This window comes from Ursus arctos, unplaced genomic scaffold (genome assembly GCF_023065955.2).
Source record: "Ursus arctos isolate Adak ecotype North America unplaced genomic scaffold, UrsArc2.0 scaffold_22, whole genome shotgun sequence".
NCBI lineage: Eukaryota > Metazoa > Chordata > Mammalia > Carnivora > Ursidae > Ursus > Ursus arctos.
In genome coordinates this window covers 19956195-19975045 of record NW_026622897.1, presented here as the reverse complement: position 1 = coordinate 19975045, position 18851 = coordinate 19956195, and the positions used below count along the sequence as shown (strand labels likewise).

Below are 18851 nucleotides of genomic sequence, written 5' to 3'. Positions count from 1 at the left end.
CCCATTCTCAGCTGATGACCTTGCCATGTACTTCATAAAGAAAACAGATTTCTATAAGATGAGAACTACCTCATCTTCCCATCAACAAGTCCTTTATTGTATCTGCATCAGAACCAAAATACTCTGCCTACCCCACCCTGACTGCGATGGAAAAAGAGTCCTGGCTCCTCCCCAAGGTCAACACCTTCCCTGGACTCTGAACCCATTCCCCCCTCCAACCGCTCATTTTTTTCCAGCTTTTCTCTTTCTTCTTGCATTATCATTTTCTCCCTCTTCACTGGGTTGTTTCCATTGACATCCAAACACACCTCCTTTAAATAAATGCTCCCTTGACCCCACTCCCTCCTCCAATTTCTACCTCTTTTTGATGTCCCCTTCACAGCAGCTCTGTTCGAAGGAGTCTATACTCACTGCCTCCACTTCCTCACCTTGACTTTCTTCTCACCAAATAAAGTCCATTCCAATCACCACTCCACTGATGACCCATTGCCAATGTTTCTAATGACTCTATCTTGCCGAAATGGATGGTCAGTTCTCTGTCCTCCTCTGCCTTCAGTGCAGTTTGCCAATTGTTCCTTCTCAAAAAGCTGTCTTCTCCAGGTTCTGTGACCCCTTACTCACCTGGTTTTTCTTATACCCCACTGACACACCCTCTCAGTCTCCTTTGTGGGCATTTCCCGCAAACACCAGAGTGTCTTCAGCACCCTTCCCTTCTGCGTGCTCTGTCTCTGTGTGTTCTTAACCTAGTCTTGTAGCTTTAAGTACTTCCCTTCACACTCAGGTCTCTTGGCCTGACATCTCCAGCTGCATCTTCCACCAGATCCCCAGACATCTGTATTCAACTGTCTGCTCAACGTCTCTATTTCAGTGTCTAAAAGGCATCTGAGACTTCGCATATTCAAAACAGAGCTTTTAATTTCCCTCCTCAAATCCACACATCCCCTCCCACCAAGCCTTCCCCATCTAAGTAAAAGCGTACTCTCCACTCACTTGCCGAAAAATCTGTGAGTCAGTCTTAATTCCTCCCCTTCTCCTTCTACTTCCAGTTCATCAGGAAGGCCTTTTGGCCCAACTCTCAAAGTACATGGGAGTAGAGCCACCTGAATCCCAACCACTATCCCCTAACTTCTATCTCCATGGCCAAGACTAAGTCTCTCTGACTCTACACAGCAGCCAGAGGGGTCTTTCTATAGCAGACTCGGTCAGCTCTCTTCACTCCCCTCCCTACTGACAACCTTCTGATGGCTCTGCACTCAGTGTGGAGTAGATCCAAATGCCTGTGCATGGCCTCCTAAGACCCTTTGAATGGCCCCTATCTGCCTCTCTGATCTCATTTCTCTCTGTGGTCTCTCCTCTACTAATTTCCAGGTGCATGGGTCTAGGCCCATCGGTGATTCTGCCTTTCCTTTTCCTTCCAATGGAGATGTTCTTCCCTCCTGTCCATATGTGGCTGCCACCTTCCCATCCACCATGTTTTGATGCAGATTTCCCATCCTCAGAGAGCCTCCCCCAACACCAGCCAAGGCACACTCCCATGGCACCTACTTTATCTTTCTCATAGCATTCACCAGCGCCTAACGTTTTCTTCTTTCCATACCTGCTTCCCTGTTTATTCACTCTCTCCCCTCACTTAGAATTGGAACTCCCAAACAGCAGGGCCTCTGCCTTGTTCAGCACTATTCCTTGCCCTTACAACAAGACTTGGCACACAGTAGGTACTTCATGTTCCTTGATTGACTGCCTGAAGGAAGCAATCTGTGGCTGGACAGGAGGGGCAGAGGGGACTCTGAGACCTAGCACGGAGGCGGAGAGGAAATATGAATGAGATGTGAGCTCCATGAGGACAGGCGCTGCTGTCTCCCTGACCTCTGTGCCCAGGACTGGACCTGCAGCCATGCCTGGCTCCTAGCCGCCACATAATAGACACGTGGGACACACAGCATCTTGGAGTTGGACATTCTCTTAGCACCCTGGATTAACCCTCCACCTAAAGGAAGATTTTCTGTTTATTCTCACATCCCTGTCAGGTGATCCTTCAGCCTTCCAGGATCCTAGACTATTCAGGGAGGAAGGCCAGCAACTGAGAGAGTAGCCCGAGGCCATTGCCCACAGAACCTAGCTGAGGCTGGGCCTGGCCCCCAGCCCCAGGTCAATCTTCCTCCTGGTTGTCTGCTCTTTTTGCCCCCACTGCACCCTTCCTGGCACATCCTTGTCTGTGCTCTTGGTGCTGTGGCTGTTATGCAGCTTGTTTTCTAGTTTATTAAAGGGTTAAGAAAAATGGCTACAGTTTGACAAACAGCTCTCCTAGGTGAACTGGTGGAGCTCCAGCGCATCAGGCCAGCGCTGCGGAGGTGACAGAGCCCCACAAGGCATGACTCCCGTACTCTTGGGAGGGAAGAGGACCCTCCCTCTCTGGGAGCGGGGAGAACTAGTCTACTGCTGCTAAATAGCCCTCACCCTTCTGAGGTGCATCACTCCCTCCCCCAGGTCATGGAAGGCCGTGTGGCACAGTGGTTAGGAGTGTGGACCCCTGCATCATTCAAACCTGGGTAAGGCCTGCATTATGTGACCACAGGCAAGAAACGTTAGTTCTCTGAGCCTCATCCGCAAAGGGAGGATAATAATCACACTTAGCTCAAAGGATTAGTATCAACGTAAGCAAGATAATAAATGCAAAGTGTTCGGTATAGCTCTGGACATTCAATAAATGGGAGCTGTCATAGATATTAGGTCCTCCAATTCTACCCTCTGGCCCCAGAGCCAGCATAACGCTACCATCACCATTGTCAGGAGGAAGCAACTTCTCATTTGGCCACTCCCCGGTCTTACTCAGAATATCCAAGAAGGTTCTTATTCTGCTCGCTCTTGCTCACATGACTGTCCACGTCCCATGTGTGTCTTAGAGGCTAAGTTCCTTGAGGGTTAGCCACACCTACACCATCTTGTATCACGCAGTGCAACAAGCAGTTGAGCGCTGATTGAAGTCTTTGTGATTATGCAAAAAAACCCCCACCCGACTCCAAAAAACTATACAGTGTTAGCTCTGAAAGGACTCCCCCTGCTCCCCAAGGTCACCTTCTCATGTTGCTAATCAGGAAGCTGTAGCTCACCAAAGCCCACAAAGCTGCGCAGTGACAGCTGGATCTGGAACTCAGGCCCCTAACGCAGGAAGGCACACTGCCCACCAACCCTCATTCCCAAATTCCCTTCCACCTAGAAAGACTGTATAAGACCCCAGACTATGAGGCATTTCACACCAAAATGTCTCTTCCTCTTGGCCAAAGCTGAGAAACGTTTTCTTTGCACCATTTTTCCTGACCCCTTAGGGAGAAGGGTGGCCAAAAGGGAGTCTCCAGGGCAGAGGGCAACTGAGAGCCAAGAAAACTGGTGGCTGATGCCCCGAACTGGCTTCCTCCTGCCCCCCATGCCCCCCTTTCTTCTCCTCCTCCTATTTGCCCACCCTCCTTTTGAATTCTCTCCTTTTCTCATTTTGCCTGGGCTGCCCGCCTTCTCAGCTGTTTGCTCAGAAGCTGGGCTCTGTTTGCTGAGCTGTTATTCATTTTCATATTACCTGGGATATTTTCAGCTGCTCCTCTGGGTTTTTAGGAGAATTTCAAGTGGTAGAAAGCAACGTGGGCTGCAAAGGCAAATACGCATCCGTGACCTCTGAGCCTCACCTGGGGAATCTGTTCATCTTACCAGCTGACTTCCTGACAGCATAGCCACTGTTCCCTGGCCTGATGCTCGGCCTCTCATCGCGGGCTTCCGGGGAGCAGGGCATGCTTTTAGGCAAACAGGCTGCGAGTTTTCTCAAATCCGTGACTGATGCATCAGAATGCTTTGCTCAGGCTCTAGAGTGATGGCCTAATGACTCGTACGGCTTTTGGCCCTGCCTCCCCTCACGGGACCTCCTTCCTGCACTGCAGCCAGACCAGGGAGAGAGCCTCTCAGAGGTGCCTTCGTCTCCCCTGCCTCCCCCCAGAAGCAAGGAGCACAAGGCAGGTGAAGAAGTCCCCTCTGCAAACAGCTTCAAGAATGCATGGCCTCACCGCGTTCTTCCGGACACACCAGGACCCAACACTGAGGCTGTGGGAATAAACGGGAATGACAAGGGAGCAGGGCATAAAGAAGAAGGCTGCTCCTCTGGAAGGAAGCCAGAGACTTGTCCCTGTGCCCCATTTACTTGATCAAATCCCGAGGGGCCTCTTTCCATCCCCACCCCAGGTCCGTGGCAGAGCAAGGCCTGAATCCTGCACAGTATGGAAGGGATAGAACAGAAGTACGTGGCCCATCAGAGGAACATGGATACACAATCAGAAGATCCTGATTGAAAGGCTTGGTTATCCCATACGTTAGTCACGTGACTGTGGCAAGTCACTTAGACTTTCTGTCCCGTCACCTCCCCCGTAAAACTGGGACAACAGAATCTACATCAGGGCAGGTGCAAACTCTCCATGAGATAACATGTGAGCCAGTGCTCAGTACGTCGGATCGGCCTCTGTATATGTCAGCTACTATTCATCCAGACTCAGACCCTCCATCAGCGGACCAATCACGGAGGACGCACCATCAGTCACATTGAGACAGACTTGTGCAAAAACACCTGGGTCTTGAGACCCAGCGGCCCCACCGCTGCCAGCACTTAGCTCCCCCCTCCTTTCAAGCCTCCACGGAATTTGTTCCAAATGTTCCAGGAGCCCCGGGAAGAGGCCTGGGTTATTGGATATGTGTTGGGTTTAATAAAGGGCATCGAGCAGCTGTGGGCTTGTTGTGTTCTCCAGGCTTGTCACTGTAGTGCTGATGGCCTGTGGCACTGCCACGCCAGGTGAGAGACGTCAGTAAAACAAGAGTAGGTTTTATTAACAGGATTGAGGGAGCTGCTAGTTCATCTGTCATGGGATGTGGACCACAGTGGCTTCCCCATCTGCAGGCCAGCCCCTCCATGGCTCCTGTCAGACTCACCTCATTTCTGGGCTCCGTGGGCCGAGTGGAGCCAAGACAGGCTCTGGGCTATGAACTGGAGCACGGCCCACAGAAGAGATCCTTCTTTATGGGCCTTGTGGGATTTTTTTTATCTCGAATAAGCCATCAAGTTGCTGTTATCTTTTCCTCAACTCTGCTATTTTCATGACAGGATAGACATTGAAGGACTAAGTAGAACTGAAGCCAGAGCCTTCTCAGGGGCAGGGACTGGGCCGCCTCTGATAACCAGGTGCTCAGCAGAGTGCTCTGAGCTAGAACGTCTGCCTGGTAAATAGTGAATGAAGGAGTGAAAACAGAAGTGGGGCTGCCGCTGGATCACCGATGTGGGATGGAGGTAGGGGCTGCGGAGCCATCCCAGTGCAAATGATGAGAGAAGGTCCATTCAAGGAAGAAGAACACGGAACACACATCTAGGCAGCGCTTGGCATCGGAAAAATCCAGAAAGAGATCATGAGTCCCTCAGACAGGGCATCATGGCAAAAGCCCATTTTCTAAAAGAAGGGCAAAGGGCCAAGTTGGACTTGCAGGGCTAACCCAGAGCCCCTTAAAATCTTCCCCCAAAAGAAAGCCAGAATACATCATAGAGCCTGGGTAGGACCCAGTCTGAGGGTGGAAGTCCCATGGCCACTGCTGTAGGGAGGAGAGAATGGTAGGGCATAGGAAAATGAAGTTATTCAAACTCCCTTCCTCCAAATCCCTAAATAGGATCATCAGCTCCCTGTAAAGAACACAGAAATAGAGTCAACGAGGGGTCACCCCTGTAGAACCTTCTGTTTCATACCCAAGGCACCCAAGACTCAACCTCTTTGATCCCAGTCAAGTGAGCCCCTGACAATCCTGGAGAACCCCTCACATAGGGCCTCTCAAGTCAGATGTCACCCTCCCAAAATAGCCCACTCCTGTCACAGACCCACATCCAGGGGCCCATGTGTGTGGAGGAGATGGGGGGCAGCTATGATCTCCTTGTTTCCTCCTGCCATCCTATTTTGGAAGACATGAATTATAGAGAGCATCAGAAGAGCTCTTCTGGGAAGGTAGACTGGGAGCTGGGTGCCTCTTGCTTTAATTTTTTTCCTCAGTGGAGAAAAGGCTAAGAGGCCACACTGGCCTTCCAGACAAAGAGTGGCGAATGGCTAACTACAAAATAAAGATGTTTCCAGGGCATCCGTTGTTCCCTCGTTCTCTCTTACCCTTTGAACCAATTCACGAGAGTCTGGGCCATAAGCATGTAGGAGATTTTTAGTTTAGCAACACACACTGAACCATGCCTGGCATGGGACAATTAGAAAAGATAGTCAATAGGAGAAAAGGCTAACAAATGCTACATAAACACTGAAATTAAAATCCCCAAGGCTTCAGCCCAAATTCTGGGCCCTTGAGAGCATGCATGGAGAAGGATGCCCTGGCAGGGTCAGCCATCTTTGGAAAGAGCCACTCGCCTGACTGCAGAGGGAGAACCACAACTGAAGGCCAGAAGAAGAGAATGTTAAGGTCATTTGTTTAGCTTTCAGGATCGCCGGGAGAGTGGGCTGGTGCCAGCTACAGTCTTCTTTGCAAAGCAGTGATAAATAAGCCCATTGGACTCGAGAAAGGCAGGAACCCTGAGTTATTCAAATACTAGCCATGAGTCTTTGAAACCCGGGAAAGGATCTTCTCTGGCAGACAGGTTCCTTAAGCTAGCCAGAAAGATTGTTTCCTGGGGGCAGCGAATGAGCAGAGGTGATGGCAGAACCTTCAGGAATTGTTGGCATTCCCATCTCCATCGCCTGTCTTGTATCTCTAGTGCCAACCACGATGCCCAGCACATGAAGCACTCAGTAAATATTTGCTAATGAAGGCATGCATGAGCCCCAATCTCTAGGAACTATTTGTCACGATTCCCCAAGCCGATCCTATGTGGAAACTCACCCAAACTCCAAGGAACACCACTGTGCCCCCCCCCCCCACTCTGGAACATGTAAAAATGGCCTATGTCTAAGTGTCCCGGCAGCCTTTGGAGTGCATGCTACTAAATTCACTTGAAAAGAGCTAGAATACCCCCACCCCCATTCTGCTGAAGGGAGAAGTGAGTCTCCTATCTTATTTCCAGACTCACTCCGAGCCCCACACTGGATGGTGGACACCGCCTGCCTCCATCAACCAAAAGCACACAAGTAGCAAATGGTCAAGGGGCCAAGCGGGCTTAGGTCTGGGAGACTTTGTCACCCCTCTGCAAGTGTTAGCAGACAGGCTGGATTCCCCAGCTCCGCCATTAATTGTAGCCCATGTGCTATGATTACAAAATGGAATTAAATGACATGCCAAATTAAAGAGTTATTTTTTCTAATAAATATTTTGCATAGGATGTGTTTATAATGGAATTAATTATTTACACTACCATATAGAGAAAGCATAAATATAAAGAGAGAGATCAGACAGTTCCTGTAGGAGAAATAAAATGAAAATTTCCATCAGGATGATGAGTACCTGCGATCTAACTTTGGGGCTGGGGCTAGGGGGAGGTGGAGAGAGAGGGACATCTTGAGAACAAATCGGACAAACGTTATCGAGGCTTTTGAGGGAAGAATATGTTAAAAATGAAAGTGAGTACAGAAAGTTTAAATATTTAATACCTGCATTAATTCTAATTCACACTTTCTTTATTTTTCAGATTAAAAATTTACAAGAATTCCCATCTCTTTCATCCTTCTCCTCCCATGAGACACATTATGGTCACCGTTCCAGGGACCACCTCTGACAGCCCTAGGGAAAAAAGGGGGCATGAGAAAAGTAGCATCCATCCCCCTCTGCCATGGCACCCGTCCCCCACCAGACAACTCCCCCAACTCCACTCCAGGAAGCCACTGTTGTTGGGTTTCTGGCGCCAGAATGACTGATGGGACTGAAGCCACTTCCTGGCCTCCTTGGCTCTCCCTGAGAGGGCCACAGAATTCTCAGAGATGATGCAGCCAAGCTGTGGGTTTAAAGTGCTTGCCCAAGTCCAGACCTTGTGGGCATAGAAGAAATATTCCCATGGGACTGATTTCTCCTTGAAACACGAGATTTTTGTCACACCCAATTCCGGGCCCCCCTGCCCTCTGGGAGCTTTGATTCTAAAGCCTACCAGATCAGCTTTATATGCTTTAAATAACACAATTTTAAATTCTGCAAGCCAGAATTAATTTGAATGCAAGGAAGAAATCACTTCTTGAAGATCAAAGTTGAGAGGGTAACACTAGGGCATTACTTCCAAGCTTTAGCTATAGTCCCCAACCCAGCATTAAGCTGGTGAGCAAACACACCTCATGATAATAACAAAACATACACCTGCGTTCCTTTAAAAAGCCCTTTCCCACATCACATCTGACCCAACAGTTCCACGCAGTGACGCAGTGACAAAGGTGCTGTTGTCAGCCTTCATTTGATACACAGGTCCAAGGCCTCCCTACTCCAAATTAAAATTCTTCCCACTGTTAGGACACAGCTTCTCCAGCACAGAGTTCCCAAATACTGGACATGGAAGGAAAAGAAAACCTGGGCTGAGATGCTTTTTAACCCTGTTCCCTGATTTCTGCGCAGCCAGCCTGCCAGGCAGGTCTACACTTTCAGGTTGAGCGCAATGTGGGGAAGCGTGGCCACACTCTGCTCACCTGACGGGTCTGCTGTGTCCTTGCTCCTGTTTTCCTTCTGAGACTCTCAGTGACCTTGAGGCCAGAGACCCTTAGAGGAGAGCTGTTGACAAAGTTGTCTCAAAGTCTGAGCATTCCTCTGACCCTTGGGCTTTAGATTGTCAGCGCGGATGTGGTGTTTTCTTCCTTCTCTCTCTTATAGCATACCACCCCCCTTGCATCACTTACCACAAATTCCTGTGCAAAATACCTTCATAAATAGTGCTGATTAGCTCCTTGTTCTAATCAGGCCTCTGCTTAGAGACAATTCCCTGCCCCCAGCCCCACTCCTCCTCTTGCGTCTACTGATCCACAAAGCGCCTGTAAATCAGCAGAGAAAACACACACGCACCCGCTCACCCACACCCCCACACCCCCCCCCCCCACACGTGCTCCCTCCATCAGAAAGCTGAGCAGGAAATCGCGCCTGTGGTGGGGATCTGGCGCAGAGAGATGTTTGGGGTTGTTTGTTGTTTCTACTCCCAGATACCTGCTGGAATAGGGCCAGCCCTTTAAATGAGATGAGCAGAGCTAGAAATCATCCCAGCTTAATGTCTGGAGAGCAGAATCCCTTTAAGCGGTTCCTTCGTCCTCTCTCTCACATAATTCACACAGTCTCCTCCTGAAAGGGCAAGGAAAGAGAGGCCCCCAGCCAGGTAGAGGGCACGATGGGATGAGCTCAAAAGGACCAGCTTCAGAGATAGCCAGTCTCCTGTGGAGCCTCTGGGACAAGCACATCCTCCTGTTGGCTCCACAGAGAGCACTATCAGGCTCGGAGTTAGAGCCGTGAGGGCCCAGGACCACGCGCACAAGCATCCGGAAGTAAGTCTGGTAGACCAGTTGTTTGAGCCTCACCAACAAGTCTACCCACCCTTCCCGATCTCACTGGTTGTGAAATTTTCAGATGATGGAAGGAGGGACGGAGATAGCAGGAAAGAAGGTAGCTTAACCAATTGAATATGTTGATCAGGGGTCGTGCTGTGGCTGATGACAGTAACAGACACGGTGAGGGTGGTGAACCCCTTGCAGGAGTGAACCCCTTACTCCCAAGGACTCTCACCAGCCTCTGTCTCACCTAATAAAAATCAAAAGAGAGATCCGATGTTTGCAGAAGGCACACTCCTAAGATCCTAGCATAGTGCTAGCGCATTATAGGCATTCTTGTTTTTCTCATTTCCTCCTATTCTACACTCATTTTCTTGTGCTAAATAAAATGACTTAAAACCTGGGTCAAGATTAGGAAGAAAGCACTGAGGCCTTTCCTGGCCCCCAGACCCTGTGTGTAGATTGGTTTTGCTGCTGTAAGGAGACAGAGGGAATGAAAGTCTCCTGAGGGCAGGGTAGAGGGCCTGGGCAGCCAGCAAAGAGGAAGGAAGGAGAAAAAGCTCTCCCTTGCTCAGAGGGAGGGGCTCTTGGCAAACAGAGATGAGATCATCTTAATCCATAAACCTACTTTTATTTTTAAAAAGCGGTTTTCAAAGGAACTGATACCCCCTTCCCACCTCTACGCTCCCTACCCCACCCCTCCAAAAAAAGCAGGTCTGTCTTGCAGTCTCTCTCATGCAAGTATCCTATTTTCATGAGCAAGAAGGAAAGTTCAAGAGCAAAGGGAATCACAGTTGTTAAAAGCCCTGAAAAAATGAGATACAGGCCCACCTCAGAACATTTTCCTGAAATGAGGTAAAGTGGGAAAGTGAAGAATTGGGGGTCAGGGGACGGATCAGTGTGTGACCTCAGACAAGTCACTTACTTCGTTTGAGTGTCGGTTTTCTCCTTTCCAAACTAAGAGAAATCTTACTTAGTGGGGGTTTAATTCTCCTAAGCTATGCTTACGGAGCCTCTCGTCCATGCGCACACCAGCCATTACCACATTTACAGTGTCACTCCATTCTCACAAGAACCCTGCGAGAAAGGAACTCTTCTTGCCTCTGAGAGATGCGACACTAGGGCAGAAGGCCGAAGTGGCCCACCTGTGGGCAGAGACCCTGTCAGTCATGGGTCTGGGCTGGAGCCCAGGTGTTCTGCTCTGCGGCCCCCACGCACTCGGCCACGTCGCAGCTCTCTCCTCATGGGCGGATGAGCTCGTGTACATGCAAGGCCTTTGGAAAGTTTAAAGGCTGGAGGACGTGAGGTGTTATTTCTGACAGTTGAGAGACTGGAGAGGAGAGGGGCACTTTTCATTTTTGAAGCTTCTTCATTCAGGGTCTTCTTCCTAGATACTTGGCAGCGAGAATTTTCTCCTCTCTTTGCTCTAGAAGCATTGCCTCACTTTTCAAAGCAGTAAAACCGCAGATGACCCGCAGACACCCCGGGGGCAGTTGGGGTGGAGGGTGAAGCTGTGAGGGTTTCACACCCACGGGAAACCTGAGACAGCCCTTACTGCTTCCCCAGCTCTGCCCTGACTCTTTGAACATCTAGGGCAAGGCCTCTCCCTGCCCCAGACACCAGTGTCTCCAACTGGAATGGAGATAAGCTGAGCAAAGCTGAGAGGCCAGCCAGAGTGAGGTGGTGGAGGAGGGCAGGAGTGCAGAAACCAGTGTCGGTGTGCCTCCCACCCAAGAGCAGGGAAACAAGGGGAGGCTTGTTATGGGGCCACCTGTGGTGCTGGGAAGTGCTGTGGGCATGTTAGATGGGGATGACAACCCTGGACAGAGAAAAGCTCTGGAACTTCTTGTAGAGGCTGGTGTTTGCCAGGGTGGCTTTTTTCACACTACTCGAAACAAGGGTGCCACGGTCATTCATGCTGAGGAGGCTCTAGGTTACACTGGGTTTCCTTTAGTGCTGGACTTCTTAAAATCTTGAAAATTATAACAAGTCCTATGACTCTTTAAAAGGGGGTGTTAATGCAGCTTTACCCAAACTTGCTTGGCTTTGGAACTCATTTTCTCCCCACAGAGCCCTCTTTGCTACAGGGTCCACTTTGGGAAGTGCTAGTTTAAGGCAACTCTCCCATTTCACAGATGGGGCCAGAGGAGGATGGGAATCTGCAGCTTCTAAAATTGGCCACCTTCCTGAATGCCCCTCATCCCTCGGGGGTTGAGAATCACTCCACACCTGTTTCCAGGGATTAGGGAAAATGTGCCCTGCTGCAGCTGTGGTGCATGGAAGAAAGGACACCTGTCCCCTCCTTTTAATGGGGCGAGGGGAGGGGAATGAAGAACTAGGCCCCTTAAAAGTGAGGAACCATTTAACAGAGTAGAGGAGCAAAACAGCTAGACAGGTCACCCCGAGAATACTCTATGCCTCCCCAGGTCTTAGCAGGGAACACCCAGGATGCCACATCCCAGCCCCCAGGCCCAACCCTGCAGATATTAGGCCTACTCAGAGACACTATCCTTGACCTCAGTTTCCCCATTTGCTAACGGCTCCTTCCTGGAAATGAACTCCTGTCCAGTGACAAAGTCCCAGGGCCCCCAAGTCCACAGTAGCCTGAGCTGCCTTCTAAAAGAGCTGGGGAAAGAGCTGACACCTATCAGTGTTTTTGCAGCTAAACAGGGAGCTCAACCAGGGAGAGTGGAGAGGGCCGGGGAGTGATGCCCACCCCTCCACCCCCCAGCCCCAGAACCCCCCCACCATGCCATCCAGAAACGGATCAAGGTCCCCTGGTAGGTAGCTCCTAGTCTGCTTCCTCTCCTCCCATGAGTCTGCCTTTCTGAAAAGGTCAGGCAAGGCACTAAGCTCTCAGGTTCAGGGAGTTTATTCCTAAGGGGCTTGAGAAAGGTGACCTTTCCCACCCTCTAAAAATGGGGAGAGGACCGATTATAACCCCAGCTTTGTTGAGGTTACTGGGGGTGGGGCGAACAGGATTCCAATGGGCCAGGAAGAGCTGGAAGGAGAGTGCAGAGATGGAGGCCCCTTCCCCCTCCCATTATACATCATTCTGGGACTATCTCCTCCCAGCTCTGAGCCCAGCCAAGGCAGCTGTTGTCCAGATCCAGACAAAGACCTGACACTTCTTCCAACCAGGCCAAGCTGGGCGGTCTGTGGATGGGTAGGGGTTGCGGGGGGAGCAGAGAGAGGGGGCGAGGGAGAGCCAGGACAGAAAGATCGTCTGCTTGTCTTGTCCTCTGGTCCATGCCCTTTGTGCAAAGGCTCGAGATAGCCACTTCTGTGGGGCCCAGTCTGGCCCTCGGGCAGCCTCTCCCCCTCCTGCTTTGCTCCTCAGCCACATGCCCTTGGGCTGAGCTAAGTCCAGAACCCGGCTGAGTAGGGGAATTGTTCTGAGAAAGTGGCCCGTTGGCTGGTTGCTATGGAAACCGACATACCACAGTGCTGACCCCGGAGAGGTTTAGCACGCTCCCCCAGCAGGGATGCCAGCAGCTGGACTGCAGCTGTTACAGCGTTAAGTGGGGGCTGGAGCCTCCGCCAGCAGTCCCTGCTGTTTGCCTAAACTAGTCCCGGCAGCAGCTCCCCTCCATTTGCCCCCACCCCCAAGCCCAGCATGGCCTTCCCCCTGCTCCAGCCAGGAAGGGAGCGGCTAAGTCTACCCAGGCAGGAGGGGGTGAGGGTGGGGGAGGGGAGCAGAGCTTGACTCCAGGGAGAGGAGGTCTTTTATGAAGCAGGGCGCATCCTCCCCATCGCATTTCTGGGGAAACCGAGGCCCGCAGACGAGGGGGGATTGGTGCCCAGTCACACAACCAGGGCACGACAGAGTTGCTTTCGGCCCTCCCTGCACCAACTGAGTGCCCACTGTAGAGTCGTGGGCTCAGCGCAGACGGGAAGCATCTAACCAGGCATCACTGCGGGATGCCCCATAGAGGGTAAGGGGGCATCACTGAACAAAGGGTGCACCCAAAGCTGACCACAGAAAGACGGGTACATGAAGAAGAAAAGGAGAGTGAGCTGGGAGCAGTGGGGAATAGCAGGAAAGGGAGCTGGAGAGCTAGAGAGGCAGGGAAAGTTAGAGGAGAGAGGTAACGAGGTACCGGGAATGGGACAGGAGAGGCTTGGTGGAGTATTCCTTCCCCCAAACAAAGACAGGCCTGCCGAGGACTCCCCACAAAGAGAAGGGAGCAGAGAAGGGGCAGGGGTCAGTGGGGGGGGCATTAAAATAGGTTTCAAGGAGGCATCTCCTGCCATCCCATCATGCCTTGAGCTCCCCAAGTGGCCTAAAGCAAACACACCAACCAGCCTCCCTTCTGCAGTGTGAAGCTGCAAGACAGACCAGGCTAATCTGCACCTGGGACTCTAAACAAACATCCCCCAGCCAGAGAGGAGAGATGGTTCTCCCTGGGGCAGCCCCATCGGCCAGCCATCCCTCACAGCAGCCGGAACACCAGCTGCCTGCCATTCCCTGTACATCTGGCCTCATACCGGGTTTGCTCTGACCCTCATCCCCACCTCTCAAAGGAGACTTGGGCCTGCTCCCTCTTTGGCTGCCCTTCCTCATCTAGAACAGGGGCCCAAGGCAATGCCTTGTGAGCAGATGGCCCCCTTCTTCCTCCAGAACCCAATCTCACTGCTCCTAATGAATGAACACCCTTTTTCATATTCTTCCCCTCCAGCCACCATCAAAGAGTTGGTCACAGGTGGCTGGAGGGCTGCTCTGGATCCTGTCACCCTCTTGAGCTGTTGGGAAGTTGCTCTCTTTACAGAGGCTTTGCTCCACCGACACGAGACTCCTGGCACAGCTCCGGAATGAGCCAACATCATTACACTCCATAACTGAAGCCCTAGTTCTGCACCGGGCCAGCAGCTCGCTTTTGCATTTCACCACTTTTTTAAAAGGCAACCTGGTGCTTGCTTTGGCAGCACATATACTAAAATTGGAACGATACAGAGATTAGCATGGCCCCCGCGCAAGGATGACACACAAATTTGTGAAGCGTTCCATATTTTTGCCCTTCAACAGACGAATGGATAAAGAAGATGTGGTTCATATATACAATGGAATATTACTCAGCCATCAGAAAGGATGAATACCCACCATTTGCGTTGACATGGATGGAACTGGAGGGGATTATGCTAAGTGAAGTAAGTCAAGCAGAGAAAGACAATTATCATATGGTTTCACTTACATGAGAACATAAGGAATAGCATGGAGGACATTAGAAAAGGAAGGGAAAAATGAAGGGGGGGGGGAATCGGAGGGGGAGATGAACCATGACAGACTATGGACTCCAGGAAAGAGACTGAGGGCTTCAGAGGGGAGGGGGGTGGGGGACTGGGGTAGCCCGGTGACGGGTATTAAGGAGGGCACGTATTGCACGGAGCACCGGGTGTTACACGCAAACAATGAATCATGGAAAACTACATCAAAAACTAATGATGTACTGTATGGTGACTAACATAACAAAATAATTTAAAAAAAGAAGGCAATCTGGTATCTCAGGTGAGCGATTTCTATCGGGTTTGCAGACTCAACAAGAACAGCATCGAAGCTAATGTCCTACTCCTCTGGCCCACTTCTCCACCTTCTAAGCAAGACCAACTGTCAGTTACAGACACTTAGCGTTGACTTGGGGGTGAGATGCGCTGGCTAAGAGGTGCCTGGAGCCTGCCCCGGCCAGTGAGGGCATCAAAAGGTATTTTTTGAGCAGTTGACTGTATGTAAAGAGGGGGCATGTGGAAAAAGTCTTGGACAAGGGCCCCTGTCCAGAAGAAGTTTGCAGTCTTAAAAGAAGACAAAACTGACCTACCATGTGACACAGTGGTTTCTCAGCAACAGAGCACCCTGCGTGTAGACACAATGGAGGCCGAGGCACTACACTCCCCAGGGAAAGAGAGGTCCATGGGAGAGTCCTGCCCATTTCCTTCCTCCCTGCCTCCCTTCCTTCCTTTCTTCCTTCCTTCCTTCCAAGAGAGGGAGAGGGAGGGCGGGGTGGGGAGGGGCAGAGGGAGAGGGAGAGAGTCTTAAGCAGGCTTCATGGATGTGGAGCTCGATCACATGACCCTGAGATCATGAACTGAGGTGAAATCGAGAGTTAGACACATAACAGACTGAGCTCCCCGAGTCCTGCCCGTTTCTTGAGGCCAAGTGCAGGCACTCACTTGGCAGTGATGGGTGTGTGGGCAAACTGTGGTGGCGAGGGTAAAAATCAGACCTCTTAAACCGTGCCAATGGTGAAACTCTAACCGGAGCTTCCTTCTATCTCTCCTTCTTGATAAAGACAGATACACAAACACCCAACATCCCCTCCTGACAGCAAGCATCTTTTTACCCTCTCACCAGCTCTTCCAAGGTGAGAAATGGGCCATGACCCAGGACCATGGTCTGAATCACTCTGGGACTTGGTCACATTCTGCCTGAATAATGACGGGTGTTTACAGTGCCCACGACCATTATTTCATTTAAATCTGCCCCACCCCCTGTGACCTGGGTGGGGATTATTATTCCCGTGTGTCAGATGAGGAGAAAAAGACCCAGAGAAGTGAGAAGTTGACCTGAGCTCATGCGTTTGAAAGCAACAAAGCCAGAATCAACCAAGGTCTTCCAGTGTGGGCCAGCACCTTCCCACTATGCCACGGGGCCTCTCTGTCGCTTCCCATTTCTTACAGAAGCTAGTACCTGGGAGTTGATCAGTAATCGTCTCTGTACAGCCAGAAAGCATAACATTGCCCTAGTTGCCTGGAAGGGCCCAGCGAGACACGTTCAGCTGTGTCTGTGTGAGTGGTGGTGGGGGTGGGAGAAGATGCAGCCAAAGCCCAGGTGACTGCCTGCTTCCACAGGGAAGGTCACCCCGAAGTGCCGAGCTGCCATTTTGAAGAGATGGTGCCAAAGGGCACTGAACTAGTTTTAAGTTGAACTTACTTCTGAAACATCGTTAAAATCCCCAACCTATATAAGCAGCAAACATCTTTCTGATGAAAAAACAAACAGAAAGGAAAGGGGTTGGGGATGAGGAGTGGGTTGGAACCGTCAGCAGAGAGCAGGTTTTGCGGAAGGAGGGCAGTGGGCACATAGCACAGGAGACCAGACAGGCCTCCAGCCAGGCTCCCCACGGTAGGGCCCGTGGCCAAGAGCTGCTCGGTCCTTGGAAGCCAGGGAAGGTGGGCCCTCCCCAGGGTCCTGAGAGGGGGACATGCCAAGGATGCCCTTCAGCTGGAACAAAAGGCAAAGGGTCAAGCAGGGGAATCCGCAGGGCCAGGCTCAGTGTGTGGAGACAAGCACAAAAGGCCTGGTCTGGCAGATGCCTGTGAGCACTGACGCACTGGGGCATGAGGGCCCAGGCGCAACAGAGGGTCTTAGGGGGCCCGATGGAAAGAGATCAAATTCCTGGTTACAGACAGTGATTCAGAACCAGAGCCACAAGCTGGAACAAAAAGGTTACTTGACTGGTCACTTATTGCAGGAATTTTTTAAATGTTGGAGCTGGGAGAGATTTTAGGGACCACTTTGTATGTGTCCTGGCTCAGTGCCTAGAACACAGAAGGGCCCCCCACCCCGCCATGTTTATTCAATGAACGGATTCACAAATGAATGGGGAGAGAAGCAGAACGCCAAAACCGCTGATATTCATAATGATGTTCTGAGGCCTAAGATATTGATGTACCTTCCGAATCTTCCAGGAGGGAGCTGTGCTTTCTGCACTCGTTAACTGCCTTTTAGGGCCATGTTTGCAAACCAGTGCTCTGATGACGGTAACTCCTTATGAATCAGAATTCAAGCTGATTCTGTTTGGCCAACCTGCAAGGAGTTCCTAGAACGTGCCAGACCCTGTGCAGAAGTACTTCACTGCCTGTTCCGTTCCGGGCCAAGATGAAGTAGGGTTCAGGGCTCTGACAGTTCTCAGGCTGCAGAGGAGAGGCCAGGCTGCAGCAGGAGCTCTGTGGGCCCCAGGGTGGGGGAGGCGGGAGGGACACATTCTCTGCATCCCCTGGGGCCCCAAGCAACTTCTGCTTTGGGTTAAAGAGGGTCAAAGAGAGTCGGGATGACCCCTCCGACCCCCCTCCCACCTCAGCCAGAGCCCTCTACCCCCTGGCAGCCAGGGGAGGCAGGAAGGAGGGGAGCAAGGCTGCCACGGGGCTCCTCTCCTTGCCATTTCTTTGGCGGCTCCCTCACTGGCCCTGTTTTTCAGACCTCTAGTAATAAAAACAAGCCAATAAAATGAACATGAAAATATATTCATTAGGATTTATAATGCTCATTAAAACTGCCTGTGTACGAAAGCATGACTTAGCTTCATATAAGTGGGAAAAAAATGCAAATTATACTGCATGCAAAGGAGATATTTCCCTAATCGTCCAATCAAATGCCAGCCCAATTATCTGTGGCCAACCCAATGGGTTAAAATTATACTCTCTCTCCTTGGACACAGTGAGGCGCCTGAAAGTGTTTCATTTTAATAAAAATGAAATCTGGACCCTGCAGAAAACCAGCTTCACTAATGACGTGTTTACACAGAGAAAGACAATTTCTAGTTAATGGTGATTACTACCGAGAACAAATTAAACTTCCTGGAGTATATGGGTTAGAGATAATGGGAACGGGGAAAAAAGTTATGGTTTTAGTGTGTGCGTGGCGGCATGGGGGAACGGGGTAACAGAGGAGGAAAGAAGACCCAGGACCTCTGGGAGGAAGTCGAAACTGCAGGGACGCCAGGGTGGGTGTGGACTGGAGAGCTGGAGAGACTGGCTGAGTGGGCTGTGCCAGGCCCAGCCACCCAGCTCGGCAGTGGGAGGGGGCAGCTGGCTCCGAGCTCTCCAAACCCTGAGGCTGGCCACCTTCATCTGGGGCAGGGTCTCATTCTGCCTGCAAACTCAGGCCCCCAGGAGTCTGCCACTCTTTCCTTCTTGGGAGGGCAGGTGACCAATTCCTACCACTTCCCAAGTCGTTGAGAACATATGGAAAGTGCTTCCTATCCCACTCCACTCGCTTAGGAGTGATGAGCTGAGAGGCAGGCCTAGGCAAAGCCAAGTGAGCAAGCAAGCTTCAGATGGGTGACGGAGGGAGCAAAGCAGACAGGAGGTAGAATGACAGAAATATCATTACGACAGGACCATAACTTCACCTACCCTTGACATCCTTACCATCTGGAGTGCCCCATTCTAAAACATTTACCCGTTTTCACCCTTACCTTTGGGGCAGTATCATCTTCCTCCTCCTTTTTAAAGCAAGAAAACTGAGGCCACGAGGTGTTACTGAACTCCCCATGTCACATACCTAGTAAGTGAAGAAGTTGGGTTTCTAACCCAGATCTGATTCCAATACCCATGCTCCTAACCATCAGGCTACGCTGTCTGGCTACAAAGAAACACGGAGCCCTTGACTATTGGTATGAA

At 51.0% G+C, this 18851-nt stretch overlaps 1 protein-coding gene and 1 non-coding gene across 6 annotated transcripts in view; one reads left to right on the top strand and one right to left on the bottom strand.

The window, feature by feature from the left end:
• The window catches only part of PKNOX2 (PBX/knotted 1 homeobox 2), a 272005-nt gene that overhangs the window by 145656 nt on the left and 107498 nt on the right, over positions 1-18851 (bottom strand). The window lies entirely within an intron of this gene.
• Positions 14366-14469, top strand: LOC113260249 (U6 spliceosomal RNA). Its single transcript, XR_003317885.1, has one exon. It is a non-coding gene; the product is annotated as a U6 spliceosomal RNA (small nuclear RNA).